The sequence below is a fragment of the Oratosquilla oratoria genome, chromosome 16 (assembly GCF_046742065.1).
Source record: "Oratosquilla oratoria isolate Oo_2021 chromosome 16, ASM4674206v1, whole genome shotgun sequence".
Taxonomy (NCBI): Eukaryota; Metazoa; Arthropoda; class Malacostraca; order Stomatopoda; family Squillidae; genus Oratosquilla; species Oratosquilla oratoria.
Genome location: NC_134792.1, coordinates 53,540,867 through 53,558,366, shown reverse-complemented (window position 1 = coordinate 53,558,366; position 17,500 = coordinate 53,540,867). Strand labels below are relative to the sequence as shown.

The following is a 17,500-nucleotide window of genomic DNA, read 5'->3' as shown; positions in this document are numbered from 1 at the left end:
TTTAGCCAAAACCAAGTCTATAAAGTGCGTTAATGCGTTGTCTCGAGTTACTTGTCGTCGTCGTCGTCGTCGTCGCCCTTAAGGATTCAGTCCTGGGGCTCATTTTTCTGCCTTCTTCCCATCTCTCTATCCTTTCCCTCGCCTCCCTCCCCTCTCCCTCTTTCCTCTCTCCCTCCCTTCTCCCTCCTCTCCTTCCTCCCTTCTCCCTCGCATCTTTCTCGCTCCCTTCTTCTCTTCGTCTTCCCCTCGCCTCCTTCCCCTTCTTTACCCAGGCTCCCCCTTTTCTCTTGTCCTCCCCATCCCTTTTTCTTCTATCCTATTTTCTTTTCTTTCTCATCTGTTTCCTCCTCCTCCTCCTCCTCCTCCTCCTGCCCTTTACCTTCTTATTCCTCATCCCTCGTGGCCCTCCATCCTTGTCCTTGTCTGCATCGCATCTCCTCTTCCTCCAACTCTTTAATGGACAAATCGTCTTTCTCCATCTTCTCGCCCTCTTCTTCCACGTCTGCTTCCTTCTCCTGTTTTTATCCTCCTTCCAACACATATCTCTGTCAATTTACTTTTCTCTTTTTCCTCTTCTTTTTCTTGCTTTCTTCATGCGTCACCTCTTCTTCACCTCCTCCTCCTCCTCCTCCTCGCTCTACCATGAGACCACCTCAAAAGCAATGTGTGAAATAAATAAATGAATACACAAACGAACATAGAGGGAGGGAAAATGAACATAGGTTTTCGTTATAGTCAGATTAATTTTTATGGCTTCATCGTGATACATATCACTGAAATAATATTATGTAATTTGATATGAACGATGACAATTGTCCATATCAATATTATTTATATTATAATATGAATAAAATGATACAAAGAACACCTGCCCGTCTTAGAACACATGTACTCGTAGTATAAAACGAAAAGAAAATGGTCAGATTAAACAGAGGGCGTATGGTCTGCCTACGTCACAAAATTTGAAAATACAAATTCATGTTCTGGATAAAGTAAACGAATTTTATGAAATGGATCTATATAGTATATAATATAGACAATATATAACAAAATATTGTAGCATGGAATATGATACATAGGTAGAATGGAGATAAATGTGTGTGTATGTACCTGGGGGAAAATGCCGCTTACGGCTCCCGTTGCTAGGCAACCGAGGCCATCTCTTACGTCATGTCGCCCCAAAACTCGAATGTAGGGGAAATTGCGCCTTAAATACATTTACACATTTAGAATACCTGTTTTCATTTTTTTTTCTTTTTTAAGAATTTGTACCTGTTACTATATTTCTATATTACATTTCTACAATAGAATAGTTAGATTATATTGTCTTGGTTTGCCGGTGATATAAACAAAAGTGAAGATTATGCGCCATGAATCACGTAGTACCGGCCGAAACCACCACTTTTGTACTATTGAACGCTTTAGGGACTGATGGCGTAGGTAACAAATACTGCTTGGAATCGTAGGGAAGTACGGTAATCGAACCCGCTACTTGAACTTCACACACACACACACACACACACACACACACACACACACACACACACACACACACACACACACACACACACACACACACACACACACACACACACACACACACACACACACACACACACACACACACACACACACACACACACACACACACACACACACATATATATATATGATGTATGTCAGGAAGTAGACAACCCTAAGAGAGTTGCAACCTTAAAGGATTACAAAAGAAGAACATGCCATCAAGAGACCTTTTGGCCCATAACCAGGTCGGATGCGGAAAAAATAAGTAGATGAGTAAAACAAATAGATGATGATAAATAATAAACAAACAGATAAATAATAATTTATGGTAAATAATAATAGATAAATAATAATGAACGAATAGATGAAATAAAATAAATGGCAGGCATTAGAGCATATAGCTTAGGTGTTTATCTAAATGAAACTTAAAACTTCGAACTGAATTACATTGCACTGCCTCTGCACGAAGTTTATTCCATTCATTGACTACACGGTTAGCGAAGTTGTTTCTGCCCACTTCTAAGTAAAATCTACTTCCTGACAGTTATATTTTCATTAAGAAAAAATTTCATTATAAACGCTAGCTTACGATTGTTATTAATGAAATTGATAGTAAATCGATAAACTACGCAGGTCCTGGGGCGATGACCCTGGGTCATGGAGACATATTGAGTAAGGGCATCGCCTCTCTCTCACTCAATCTCTCTCTCTCCCTCTCTCTCTCTCTCTCTCTCTCTCTCTCTCTCTCTCTCTCTCTCTCTCTCTCTCTCTCTCTCTCTCTCTCTCTCTCTCTCTCTCTCTCTCTCTCTCTCTCTCTCTGTCTCTGTATCTCTCTTTTATAGGTTACCTTTTCTAAGATCTATTTATTCCCCGAAGATGTCTTAAAAGACGTAAACGTTGGGACTACGTCTATTACACACACACACACACACACACACACACACACACACACACACACACACACACACACACACACACACACACACACACACACACACACACACACACACACACACACAGACACACACACACACACACACACACACACACACACACACACACACACACACACACACACACACACACACACACACACACACACACACACACACACACACACACACACACACACACACACACACACACACACACACACACACACACACACACACACACACACACCACATATACACATCTCTACTTGTTGCAATATTTGAGTCTCCTTTTATTCCGCCATTTTTTTTTCTTATTCTTTTCTTTGAACTTTTCTTTCTTCTTCCTCTTCGTCGGCCTAATCCTGTTGCCAATTTTATTTCCTTTTATCTGTTTTGTTCCCATTTCTGCATTCTCTCGTTCTCAAATATTTTGTTTATTTTCCGTCTCTCCCCTTCGGTTTTCGTTTTGTTCTGGATAGGCTAGCTCATCCTTCCCACTTTTTTCTTTATTTCGTTTATGTGTTCATTTATTTGTCTTTTTATTCTTCGGTTTTGGTACATTTCTCTCTCTTCAAGCCTTTGCAGTGTCACCATCGCTCTTCTGTTTCTCGTCATTTTATTCCATTTTATTTATTTTGTTTCTCTTCTTCATCTCCTCCTCCTCCTCCTCTATGCCCTTCTACTCTTCCTCCTCCAAACCTTCCTCCTCTTCCTCCTCAATGACTTCCTTCTCTTCCTCCTCTTCCTCCTCCATGACTTCCTTCACTTCCTCCTCTTCCTCCCTCTTGCCTTTCTCCTCTTCCTCCACAACCTCCTCTTCTTTCTCCTCCTCCTCCTCCATCTGCTCCCTCGGTATGACATGCACAGCCGTTGCAATTGCAGGTGCAGGATCTGTTGTTTTGGAGGTAATTAGATCGGCGACTCCCCCCTTCCCCCTCTCCCGTCCGCGCACCATCACTGCAGCTGGAGGAGGGGGGGGGGAGAGGTCCCCCTCTCCCCTCCTCCCCCCCGAGCTGATTGCGGCTGACAGCTCGCCGAACTTCTCGGCCAGTTTGTAGCTTGTCGCTTTCGTTTTCCTCTGCAGGAGGAAGAGGAAGAAAAGGAGGAGGAAGAGGAGGAGGAGGAGGAGGAGGAGGAGGAGGGTGAGGTGTTGGTATTTTACACAAGGGAACTATGGATGGATCACAAGAACAAAACTTGCTGGCAGACCTTTTGGTATTTGGTGTGCACAGGATGAGGAGTGATGTGTGGAATAAGATAATTGTGACTTTATATTGAAATGAGATTATTCATTTTAGTTTTTCTCTTGTTCCAGGTTGGCACCAGGCGAATGCAGCTTTCTTGTCTCCTAAGGTTTGAATTTGTTATATTTATGGTCTTTTTAGCTCTGCGTTTTATATATGTACGTACACACACACACACACACACACACACACACACACACACACACACACACACACACACACACACACACACACACACACACACACACACACACACACACACACACACACACACACACACACACACACACACACACACACACACACACACACACACACACACACACACAGAGTGGTGGATGTCTGGAACAAATTGGACGAAACAATAGTGTGTGCAAACACCATACAAGAAGTTAAGAACAAACTAGATGTTGCGAGGTACAAAGACTGGTCACTACGAGCATAGCTCCCCTTCCCGTATGATACAACTAGGTAAATACACACACACAGTTTTTGTGTCACGTCTGTCATGCGTACATGTGTGTGTATTTCCCAAATGTAATTTACCTAATTGTAACATACAAGGAGGGAGTTAAGGCTACTGAGGTTGTGCCTCTTTCTTTTATTTACCAAATTTGGCTACCATCCTCATAAGGAAAAAGTCCTTTTGGTATATAGATAGACAGATCAAATTTATTTTTAGAATAGTTTATGGGATAACCTTATCTTAGATTATACCAGGAAGTGACAACTTATCTTTGTGGATAAAGCCGTGCTTCATGACAGCCTTGTTGCTGCTTGCTGTCGACTGCAAATTGTTCCCATGACCTTGTGACGTCACGCCTCGCCCACCCGTCCCCTTCCAGTCCAGGAAGTCTTCTGTCAGTTTTATCCACTCCAGTGTGTGTGTGTGTGTATGTGTGTGTGTGTGTGTGTGTGTGTGTGTGTGTGTGTGTGTGAGAGAGAGAGAGAGAGAGAGAGAGAGAGAAAGAGAAAGAGATTCACCACGGTTCTGGTTCACGTGTTGGACTTGTGATCGACGGCTGTTACCCTCCCGTCTGTAAGCTTAGAGCTCATATATGGCCCAATCTATGGGTAATAGTGTGAACTTGCACACACACACACACACAAACAAACAAACAAACAAACAAACAAGCAGAACTCCATGTCCATAAGATGGTGACAATTTTTAGCCCTGGTTGGGACTCGAAATCGGATCGCTGAATCAGCCGTCGAGCGCGGTACCACCACACCATCGAGCAGGTGTGTGCATGTGTGTGGTATACCACTGTCGAAGGCTTATTTTGCCTTTTTCCTTTTGCTGACGCCTCAGGGGTGAGGTTGGTTGCCAACTTGGTCTTGCCTTCCATTGTTGCCGCTCTAAATTTAGACGCGGAGGCGACATCCTCTTCGGCACTGAGGGGGAGGAGGAGGAGGAGGAGGAGGAAGAGGTGCCAGGGAGGTGAATAAAATCACCTGGCGGCAGCCAAGGTCCTTGCTCCATCGCTGTTACTTCACCTTCGCTTCTATTCGTGCCGAAGAGGGGAGAAGTCCTACAGGTAGTCGAGAGTCAGGGTTTTATTTATTCATTTAATCTTTCATTGGTTCTGTTTTGTTTCATCTCTTGATGAAATAACCCAGCGCAGTGGGCGGGACCCGTCATCCACAAGGAGCTAAGATGAGAAGGAGGGAAAGGGTGGTGGAATGGGTAGGGGTGGGGGTGGGTATGCCTTTTGATTTTAGCTACCTCCCTTATAAGGGGGAAAAAGCCCTTGCTATATGGATAGATACACGTAGATATTTTTATTTAGCTTTATTTATTTATTTATTTTATTTTTTATTTTTATTTTTATTGGAGATTAGTCTTTAGTCAGAAAAGAATGTTGCGCGTATGAAAATAATAATAATAATAATATTAATAATAATAATACAAATATAAGATAAATAATTTAAAATAGAAAAAGTATCAGCCGGTATGAGGTCAAACCAGTATCCATTCATCTTAGGGGGTCAGTGCGGTCCTGTAATGTACCATGAAGGCTGACCGTATGCATCCGCTCTCTTTTCTCATTTCCCAAATCCCGTCTGTATCACTGCGCCACATATGGAGGCGTCATCTTGGCCCTGTGTGCTTGGAGAGCTAGGGAAATTGAGAGATGGTGTGGGGAGACTGAAAAAGAGAGATATAAAGAGACAGAGACAGAGAGAGAGAGAGAGAGAGAGAGAGAGTTTGTTGAGTTTCAGACCTCAGCCCTGGAACAGGGCTTAGGAGATCGAAGAAGGGGGGCTTAAGGGACGAGAGTGGGGGGAGGCTGAAGGGGGCTGAAGGAGGCTCCTGAACGCGGCCGAGTGGCTGGGTGGGACAGCGCTGTTGACAACAGACACTTTCTTCTTCTGGTGTCATGTGTGTGTGTGTGTGTATGTGTATGTGTGTGCGTGTTTGTGAGTGTGTGTGTTTGTGTGTGCGTGTGTGTGTGCGTGTTTGTGTGCGTGTTTGTGAGTGTGTGTGTGTGTGTGTGTGTGTTCGTGTGTGTGTGTGTGTTTGTTTGTGTTTATTTTGGATAATGGATCTTTTGATATATTCACTTATCAAATATGTTTTAAGTGACACATAATTGAGTCGTAAACGCTTTGAAAAGTAATTGTATGAAGTAGGAAACGTTTTAGAGTATAAAGTTGTGATTCGTAATATTTTCAAACGAAATATCGATTCGCAAGCATATATATATATATATATATATATATATATATGAACGTTTCGAATAAAAAACATTACGTAGAATTTTGAAACCACAAGTTTTTTAATAAACGTCCTATACGAGGATGCAGTCTTACACGACGACGCAGTCGTCCTATACGATGGTGAAGTCGTCCTATACGAGGGCACACGCTCCTCCTTTCCTCTTCTCCGTGAACTCTTGACTACATCCTCACTGATACAAGAGACGATGAACTTCCCTGGCGGTACAGTTTCCACGACACAATAGGGCTCTAGACAGACAGACAGATAGACAGACAGACAAAAACAGACAGACAGACAAAAACAGACAGACAGAAAACACGCATTGGTTAAGCGAAGTGGGTTCACTTCTTCTCAAAGAGAAGGGGCCCCGACGCTCCCTTTACGATAGATAAAGAGAGTGAGAGAGAGAGGTGGGGGAGGGAGAGAGAGAGAGAGAGGAAGGGGAGGAGGAGGAGGAGGAGGGAGAAATTGGTTGTGACGTTCCTTTCTTAGTAAATAAGAAAGAGAGAGGGAGGAAGAGCGTGGTTGGGACGTTCCTTTCTTAGTAAATGAGAGAGATAGAGAGAGACATGCTGACCCATGCCAGGTCATCTTGGTCAGCAATAAGCTGACTTGTGTCAGCGTTCTCACCCGGTATCAGCAGCCAAAGTGCCTCGCTGTGCAAACTCGGGGTCGCGATCCCACGGAGAACCGATCAGTGAGGGGTCCACACACTGGTCGAAAATTGGCCTGCAACATGGTCGCAAGCTCCCTCGTATGTTCATTTATTTTATTTTTTCAAGTATTTGGATACTCTACTTGGTTTGTTCAGTTTAACTTGGCGAAGACCTTGAGAATAATAATAAAAAAAGGAAATTATCGGCAGATGAAAAATCTTGTCAAAAATAAAGTAAGACGTGAGTGCAGTTCATCAGTAAATGCCTTGCAAACCAACCACCGTGCAACAGCGAGATTTATATTGTAATAGCCACTGCAGGTAATAAACCGATCAGTTTTCACCAGCTTGAAATGAACGGAGCGGGTTTCTGCGGGCGTTTTATTGATTGATTTATTAATGAATGAATGAATGAATGAAATTATTATTTTTTATGTCGCATTTTTATCGATAGTTGTAGTACGTAGATAAAGATAATGGTTATCGGATGTATTTTTCACATCAGTCAGCGACAACAACGGCATTTGTTAATGGACTTACATACGACCTTTGGACTGGAACTGTACGTGGCACCACCACACATTCGGTGACTGATGCGGGAACTTTCCTCCTCTGGCGCCAAAACATGAAAGTCGTTGGCGCCAGTCGTCGTGGCGCCACCGCTGGCGCTGGCACCGGCCATGACCTCGATGCCTGAATCTCTTCGCCAAGGTTACGCCTTTTACGGAATTTCCTCCTTTCGGGCTGTCTTCCGGGTTGAAGAGGGACTTGATGGGTTGAGGATCAGCCCCCTCCCCCCTCCCCCCCGCCCCATTTCACTCTGGAGATTCTTTTGCTCAACTGCATAAAATAGACTTCTGGTCATAGCCAGAACGAAGTTCCCAAAGGAGGTCAGCGTATTGTGATGTGAAATTTCGATATGTGGAAATGAAGGAAAAAATGAAAATGAAACGAAATTTGAACTTGTGATGTTTGAGGATGAAGAAGAAGAAAAAGAAGAAATGATGGAAATTGGGAAGGAATAATAGAAATAGGGTGAAATTGATGAATAAGAAAAGAGAACTAAAACACGGAGGAGAAAAAAGAGGAGGAGGAGGCATTTGATAGATATAGCAAAGAAGAAGAGGAGGATGAAGAGGAAGATGGTGGAGGATGAAGAGGGAATAGTAGAAAGAGGAAAAATAGGAAGAAGATGGGAGTTAGGGAAGGGATGGAAGAGGGGAGAAAAGAATTACTTAGAAGAGAAGGAAAAAGGAGGAAAAGAGTGGGAAGTCTTGGGGTGGGAGGAGGAATGTAGGAAAGAGGAGGAAGAGGAAAAAGAGAGAAGAGTTGATTGATAATAGAGGAGAGTGAGAAGAAGAAGAGGATGAGGTGGAGGAAGAGAGTAGAAAGGAGAGGAGGAGGAGGAGGAGGAAAAATAGAAATGAAAGGGGAGAAGGAATGTGGGAAGAAGGGAAGAGGAGGAGGGAAGGAAGAAGGGAGGGAGGGAGAGAGGGGAGAAGGAGTACCAGAAAGAGGAGAAATTACGGTGGTGAAGATTTAAGGTGGGAGGGGGGTGGTGAAGGAAGGGAGGAAGAGGAGGAGGTGGAGGGTTAAGAGGAAAATGAGTCGATCTGGGGAGGAGGGGGGGAGGGGGAGGGGGAGGGGGAGGGGGGAGTGCCTATTTTCGGTGACCTCGGGAACAGGAAAGTTGAGAGTTGAGGACGTGGCGAGGGGGGAGGGGGGAGGACCTGCCCCCTTCCGCGTGGAGAGGTGTGTGACCCGAATACATCAAGTATTTTATTTATGTATTTATTTATCTGGGTTTTTTTAAATTAGGAAAGGAAGAAAGATAAGAGGCGTTGGTTCCTTGCTCTGACTTCACCCTCAGATGAGTAAACTTGTCTGGTAACTTTACAGAGGAAATTTGAAAAATGAAATCCTTAACTATGAGGTATACTCGTATATGTATATATATCTATATATATATATATATATATATATATATATATGTATATGTGTATATATATGTATATGTGTGTGTGTGTGTGTGTGTGTGTGTGTGTGTGTGTGTAAATATTTTGAAAGTAGCGTTATGACTTGGGGCACAGAAATGAGGTGAATTTTTGGTCGTAGGATGCGGTTGGGGCGGGAGAGGTGCTACGATAGCAGGTCGCACGGGGCTTTCAGCCACTTCAGTCGGTGCTCACGACTTCAGAGAACACTTGTTCGATTTTGCACCAGCTGCACATTCGTAGGTGGTGCCAGGCTGTAGGTAGGTGTCCAGAGAGGTGTAATTTCGCTCTTGTACTTCCAGGTGTGTGTGTGTGTGTGTGTGTGTGTGTGTGTGTGTGTGTGTGTGTGTGTGTGTGTGTGTGTGTGTGTGTGTGTGTGTGTGTGTGTGTGTGTGTAGTGTGTGTGTGTGTGTGTGTGTGTGTGTGCATGTGTGTGTGTAGGGTGTGTGTGTGTGTGTGTGTGTGTGTGTGTGTGTGTGTGTGTGTGTGTGTGTGTGTGTAGTGTGTGTGTAGTGTGTGTGTGTGTGTGTGTGTGTGTGTGTGTGTGTGTGTGTGTGTGTGTGTGTGTGTGTGTGTGTGTGTGTGTGTGTGTGTGTGTGTGTGTGTGTGTGTGTGTGTGTGTGTGTGTATGTATGTATGTATGTGTGTGTATGTATGTGTGTGTATGTATGTGTGTGTATGTGTGTTTGCTTACCTAACTGTATTTATTGTCGTATACAGGAAAGGGGCAACTCTGCCTGGGTCCCGTTTCCCACTCTCCAATTTACCCTACCTCGCCCCAAACTCATGTACAGTTCCCATTTATTTTATATTCCTAATTTCTCAATATCATATTTATATTTGAAATCGTGTTGTAGCTTCGGCTTATTACCTTCTAAGATGTTCGAAGCATTTATGCATTTGTATGGAAAAATGTATCTCTTCACATCCTTTAGATGTATGTGCGTGTAATAGTGATAATATAGTAATTATAATGATAATAGTATTGATAATAACAAAAATAATAATGATGATAGTAATAATAATGATCGTGTTTATTGAGTAGCTGATACAGAGATGCACTGACAATATATAATTTGCCTAAATTTAAAAATAGTCCATTTTGAGTGCGTGCGTGCATTTGGAAGAAGATAACTTTTATCCTTTTTCGATGTTTTGCAACACAAGGAAAGTTGATGAATGATCCTCGTACGTATCATTCTCAGCTGAATAGAATCATCTAGTGTCAACCAGACTTAAATATAAAAAGAATTTATCAAGAAACTGTGGCCAGCGGTTTTGCTTCACTGATGTACTTTGAAGTCTTTATTCTGGCAAACGCCAAAATTAATTTTTATTCATTTCATTTGGTTGTCTAACAACGTGTTCGACAACCAAATACCCCGTTCACACATCACTTTAAACACGTGTCTGTCGAACCGCGTTCGACGAACCGTTAGACCGTGTAAACCCCCCTTAAGAGTCGTGGTGTCCTTAAAGGGGGTGGGAGTGAGCCTCTGTTAGATGACCCTGTTTTTATCCTGGCTCTCGGCTGGGGGCTTTATTGTCAGAAGTCCCTGGGTGGAGCGCCATCACTGCCGGCGACACAGTCTACACACTTGACGGCGATTTATTCAGTTATTTATAAGTTTATTGATTTATTCATTTATTTTTGTTTCAATGAAGGGAATCCACACTAGCGCAAGAGTAAATACTCGACTGAATAAAATCGTTTGGCCTTAACGAGAACGATATCAATATAGAGACCCACAAGGGGAGGTAATGGAGGAAACACAATGCTGAAAAAAATCACCCGGCGGCAGCCAGAACCAAGTTTCCTGGGAGGAACACCTCAGGAATGAATGGGTTACAAAGAGGTCTGGAGGACTCATTATGTAGATGGTTAAGTGCTTCTTGGCGGAATTTAATTACCCGGGTTTTACCTCCCTCCCTCACTCTCCGCTTCCTGTAGGAGGAGGAGGAGGAGGAGGTAGCATGATCAGCGTCGTGGTGGCCACGTCATTGTCGTTGCCAGAGGCCCCAAGGAGGAGGAGGAGGAAGAGGAGGAGGAGCAATTCACTTCTTCCCAACTGGAGCAGGAGGAAGAAGATCGGGTGGCCTCTCGCTTGCCCTTCACTCATTGTTTATTATCACGATATCTCAGAAACCCGAAGACAGGGGTGTCCTCCATTAAGTTCCTTACACGCGATTTTATCTTCTTTTCACATATTTGTGACCTAACCTAACCTAGTTTGACCTAACCTAGGAAGGAGAAAGAGGAAGTTGTTATGGTGAAGGAGGAAGAATGTCGACAATGGACGTGGCAGTGGCTGCTGGCACCAAAAGAGAACTGTTTTCCGCGCAAATGCCCGTCGGCACTTACTGGCAATGTCTCCAATGCCGTTTTTTGTCGTCGTGACTAAACGTAATTTTTTTGCGCGTATGTTCATTGAAAGGTTACACTTGCTGTACCTTTCTCACCCTGGTATACGAACATACATACGTACATACATACGTACATACATACATACATACATACAAACATACATACATATGTACATGTATACATACATACTACATACATGTGTACACACTTATGAACTTGTATACGTACACGCATACATACATATATGTATACATATATACAGATGCATTTGTACATACATGCATGTATACATATATACGTTATACATACATACACTCAGTAGAAATATTGTTGTACACTCTACCGACCACTTATACATGTATCACTAGAAAATATCTAATAAAAAATGCAAGTCTGCGAATGTGAAGAAGCTTATTAGGTATAAATACTGTGTTTCTACACCGCAGGAAAATACCCCGCACCTCAGCCACTCAAAAAAAAAAAAAAAGTTGAAACATAAATGAAAAGTTCTTGAAAAGTCATCGAAAAGTCCTTGAACTATCCTTGAAAATTCATAGAAATGTCCCTGAAAAGTCCTTGAAATATCATGGAAAAGTCATGGATTTTTTTTTGTTTTTGTTTTAAGGTCATATGTTCGGAAGCCTGCGAGTCGCTTTGTACCAGGAAAACCTGTGTCGCCGTTAGTACCGGGACCGCCCGGACCGAGGCAGCGGCCCCGAGCGCACTTGACTAAAGATAAATCGATAGATAAGGAAGACTACATGACCCTGTAGCTCAACCCTTTTCAGTGGTTGGATGGTAAAGGGCTTACGCCGGGGGACGATTAGCTATGTGCTATGACATTCATGCTCATTCTCACTGTTCTGCTCTTTCAGTCTTTCACACTCTTACTCTTTCAAGCGCTCTCTCTCTCTCTCTCTCTCTCTCTCTCTCTCTCTCTCTCTCTCTCTCTCTCTCTCTCTCTCTCTCTCTCTCTCTCTCTCTCTCTCTCTCTCTGCGTTTGTGTGTGTGTGTGTGTGTGCGTGTGTATACACGTGTGCATGCGTGTGTTTGTGTGCGTGTGTGTGTGTGTGTGTGTGTATTCACCTTGGTCTTTGGATCACGTGTTGGACTCGTGATCGACAGCTATTTCCCTCCCGGAAGAGAGCTCAGAGCTCGTATGACCGATCTATGGGTAATGCTATGACCTTTCACACACACACACACACACACACCCAACTCCCCGCCCACGAGGGTCAGATTAACGACCCGAAGCACAGCGATACCGAAATAATTTCGGCCCTGGGAAGGATTCGAACTGGGTACTGCGAGCACGCACCGTACTTCCCAGTCCAGCGCTCTACCACCGCGCCACCGAGTGTGTGTGTGTGTGTGTGTGTGTGTCTGTGTGTATGTGAACGTATGTGATGAACAATCATTTCCATTACGGACAATTTCCAGCATCAACAAAGGCTGTGGCGCCTTTATAAAGAGCGCACTCGGCTCGCGCGCGCATTCAATTTGCTCTTCACTAAATTGCTTAACGAGAGTTACACGGGACGACATATCCGCCGCCGCGACAAACACTTTTATTCCAAACCGGGAAACGTTCTCCGCCTCCTGCCTCCTCCCTCCTCATTCGTTACACAATGTGTGCCTCCCTCCACTTCTATCTACCTGCATGCCTGCTGCCTTGCAATTTTATTCAGCCAAAGGGAACCCTTCCCTGTGATGCGAAAGACCCATTTAAAAAGGATTACAAAGGCTGAGCATGCCGACATAACTAGGTCGGATGGGTCCTCGTGGAATTCGAGGACCCACCTTCCCCGAATAAAATCGCCAGGCGACAGCAGGGCCAAAAATCTGTAGGTGACGTCACCGCACTGACGGGGCTTGGGCGAATCACTATTGTCGCGTGTCTGAACCTGACGTGGCTATGTGCGTGTATGTGTGTGTGTATGTACGTGTGCGTGTGTATGTGCGCGCGTAGCGTACGTGCTTGGGGAGTGTCACTCAACTTAATAAAATCGTCTGGTGGCCACCATTATAAACAGGTAATGACGCGGCCCTGAAGGGTTTATTCATCATTATGAGGCTCAAAAATCGCCCTCCACCCCCAACAGCCGCAATTCTCCAACTCTGGAATAAACTGATACCAATTAATTCATTGTTACACATATCATCATCATCATCAACAACAACAACAACAACTTGTTATTATTAGGGGATAGAATGTGAGAGGAGAAAGTTGAAACTAAAAGTAAATGTAGGTAAAAGTAAGGTGTGAGATGTACGAGGGCACTGGGTGGGAGTGAGTTGGAGTTAAGTCTTAAAGGAGAGAGACTGGAGGAAATGGAGAGTTTTTAAGCGCTCAGGGTCACATGTAGCAAGGACGGACTGGAGAAGTTGGGGGTGGAGGTAAACCATAGGGTGAGGGAAGCAAGGAAATGTCTTGAGAATAGGAAAAGCGTCTTGAGAAATAGGTACCTAGGGGTGGACTCAAAGAGAAGCTTATCCAGTTAAAAAGCCGCAGCCTCGCTTTCAGTCCCGTGACGTCATACACTGAACAAGCGCAGCTTCTGTATCTGTTTGGTTTGACATTCTAGTGAATAAACGAAGTGTGTTTCGATGCCTGTCGGTCTTAGAAAACCCGAGCACCCACTTAGTTCGAGATAAAGTCTTGACGGAATGGGACACGACACCGGCGTGTAATCGTTTGAACAGCGGGAGTGACCCAATTTGAATCCTGAGAGGTCTGGGAATACACTAAAAAACGGCAGTCACCAGTGTCTAGGGTATTTCCACGCGCTAAGGTGCGTTGCATGCACACAGGTCTTGCCTTGATGTCAGGTGTCCTAGTGACCATAATCCCCCAAGTGGTAGTGTCAACATTTGACGTGATAAGGCCCATAACAGTTTCCTCTTTTCTGTGGTAGACTGTCAATCGGTGAGAAACACTGCTTCTCCAAAACCTTAGGCAGTGACCTCTGAGAAAATCATGCAACACCTTGCAGCAGGGTATTGTAATCAGTGTATTAAAAACTATATATTCAAAGATGATAGAAAAAATATGTATTTTGGGTTCCAACCTAAGCAGTGATTATGAATACTGATCAGCTTATGTCAATGAAGTAACAGGTTTAATGTGCCATTTTAAACTGGGTAAGAAGCTAAACATATTAGAAAACCAATGCCTTAGGTTGAAACGCCAGACACAGACCGACACTTTCACAACAACTCCACAAAATCTCTTCTTACTTTAAGGCAGAGGTGGAAGGGGTGAACATGAGGGGTCGACCTAGGATGAGATGGATGGATGGGGTAAAAGGGGCATTGGGAAAAAGGGGGATGTGTCTGTTGAGGAAGGACGGGAGAGGACAGAAGATAGAGGTGAATGGAGAATGGTTGTGATGATGATGATGTGATACATGAGGGGAAGTGGGTGGGGGATGGGGGGTGAGGGAGTATGTATGAGAAATAAATTGACGCAGCCCGAAGGGATTTCTCCCCGTCTTATAATTTTCTGCATGAAGGGACGGAGAGGGGGGGGGGGGCGATTTAACGAAGCGGCCTTGCTGTGGATGTGCTGTGTCTTGCGACACTGCCTCTGATCCAGGGCAGTAGATAAGATGAAGGGATGACCCATCATTCAGGAGGTGCCAAGATAAGAGGGAGGGAAGAGGGTAGAGGGGAGTGGAGTATGTAGGGGATGGAATGGGTGGGAGTGGTTTCTATGCCTTTGTTTTTTGGCTACCTCTCTTGTAAGGGGGAAAAGCCTTTGGTATATGTATGTATGTACTTCAAGGGAACCCGCAAAGGGCTGCTCGCGGCAGCTTGCTTTGCTGAGTGACTGATGGGCTTAACCCATATAATTAACTGGCATACAGGGGATTGTGGGTCTTCTCCAAGAGAGAACCGTGGGAACAGATATACTTTCTTCATTACTCTCGGTGTTCAGTTTCTGCTTTCCATCGAAGACTAAGAAGGTTTTGTTTGTTTTTTATCATTTCTCATTATCGTTGTTGTATGTCACTGTACGCATCATCTGTAATTTCAATCTAGATCATGAACAGGGAGTTGCAGATAGTTTAGCAAATGAAAAACGGGTGAATAATATCTTCTAGTGAAACATTAGTTTAACAAAAACAGTTTATATAAAGTACTGAAAACCGGCTCTTGGTTCAGCCTTAACGTGACACCTAAATACTATGTGTATTACATTTCAATGTCACATATCAGTTCTGACCAAAAGACAGCTAATTTAAAGGTAAAATTGCTGAAGTTGCCACAGTGCCAATTTGAAACCCCTAACCTAACCTCACCCAATATAGACTGATATAATAAAGTTTATATTTTATAAATGTCCATGGTGCATCAAATACATTCTCTGTATAAATGCTTACATGGAGAATATTTGTTCTACAAAATAATTCAAAATAAAATTATGTAATTCTACAAAGTATTTCCTCGGTTACGCAACTTCCTGGCTAATTAATAACTCAACACTATCAGTATTACTATCATATGCATACCATCCACTCACCATAGCCCCAGAGAGTTCAGCAAATAAAGTACTTACTCATGACACATGCCTGTAATAAGGTACCATACAATAGAGCAGTGACATAAAAAAAATCCCATGAATCTAGTTTAATGCATGTTGGTGGGGTGCCTTAGCGTATAATGTATGCGTGCATGTGTGGTCGTAAGCTAATGCATGTTGGTGGGGCGCCTGAGTGTATAATGTATGCGTCCATGTGTGTTGTGGTAAGCAGTCACCCCTCCCCTCTCCATTGTTTCTGTTTGAATATCATTGCGGCCATTTAATGTTATGCATGTCTGGCATTGGTGAACACCAGACTACCATGATATCATGCAAATAAATTGTAGCTTACCATAATTATCGCTAAAATAGACTTGAAAATTGAAAGGAACCTGATGAACACACAGTTCAACCATGTTTGTTTCCATCAGTGATCACCCTATGACATCACCACCTCTTAGTTCTGCGTGTCGCCACTGTAGAACGCCCTATTGTTGGAAAGGTGCATACAAATGGGTGATTGTGTCCATGACACTGTATGGGGCATAGTTAGAATTTAGGGGAGGCAGAAATGAGAGATTTAAATGTGTGTTGAAATGAAAAAAAAAAGTGAAGTGCCTTTGGGAAGACTTCCATCAGGGAAGGTCCATCTTTAGAGTTGCAAATAGGGATTTGTGTCCTTCAGCTTATGGGCCACAGTGCTGCCGACAAGAGGAAAAGAAAAAAAAGAACGAGGCAAGGAAATGTGTCAATAGAAGAGAGACCCATCGGAAGAGGTCAATCCGTATGGTAAACGTTGTCGCACCGTATACCCTGTAGAGTCCATTGCCCTGCACGAGAGAAAGGGAGGGGTGAGGGGTGGAGTAAGGGGAAAGGGAGAGGTATAAAGGAAAGAGAATGAGATGGGGGAGAGGTGGTGAAGGGAAGAGGTAGAGGGGAGAAAGAGAGAGAGAGAGAGGGGAGGGAGGGAGGGAGAAGGAAAGAAATCGAGGGAGAGTAAAGGTGAGGGAAGAGATGAAGAGGGAAGAGACAGAAAGCGAAAGTTCCCTGAGAAGAATGAATAAACAAACAAGTGAAAAATGAGCCAAAACAACACCCTACTTGCATCGGATCGGTGAGCCTTGAGGCTCAATCCTCCGTTCTTGAAAATAAGTATCCCTCTCCCCCCCTCCCCGGCTTCCCCTCCCCTTCCTTCTCCGCCCCGGATTTATCTGCCAAAGCCCTTTTCCGATATATTGCGTCATTTCGCTTTACGGAACACCTTCCTCTCCTCCTCTATCTTCTCCCCCTCCTCCCGTTCTCACCTCCCCTTCTTCCTTGCCTCCTCCCCCTCCCCTCCCCCCCCTCCCCTCCTCCCCTCTTCCCCTCCCCCTCCTCTTTCATCCCCTCCCCCTCCTCCTCGTCTTCTCCCCTCCCCCTCCTCCTCGTCTCCTCCCCTCCCCTCCTCCTCCCCTCCCCCTCCTCCTCGTCTCCTCCTGCTCCTCCTCCTCAGTGGGTTGAACACTTTATTCCGATTCATTCACAGATCTATTCCACACT

The 17,500-nt window shown here is 44.1% G+C and overlaps 1 protein-coding gene across 7 annotated transcripts in view; it reads left to right on the top strand.

Annotated features, from left to right (window-relative positions):
• Positions 1-17,500, top strand: part of LOC143034010 (peptidyl-glycine alpha-amidating monooxygenase B-like) — a 194,934-nt gene that overhangs the window by 38,594 nt on the left and 138,840 nt on the right. For 2 of the 7 annotated variants that reach the window (XM_076199835.1, XM_076199833.1), the window contains exon 2: positions 3,775-3,812. The exons of the other annotated variants lie outside the window; for them this stretch is intronic. The gene's annotated coding sequence lies outside the window, so the exon portion shown is untranslated. The remainder of the gene's footprint in view (positions 1-3,774; positions 3,813-17,500) is intronic. 7 annotated transcript variants of the gene reach the window in all.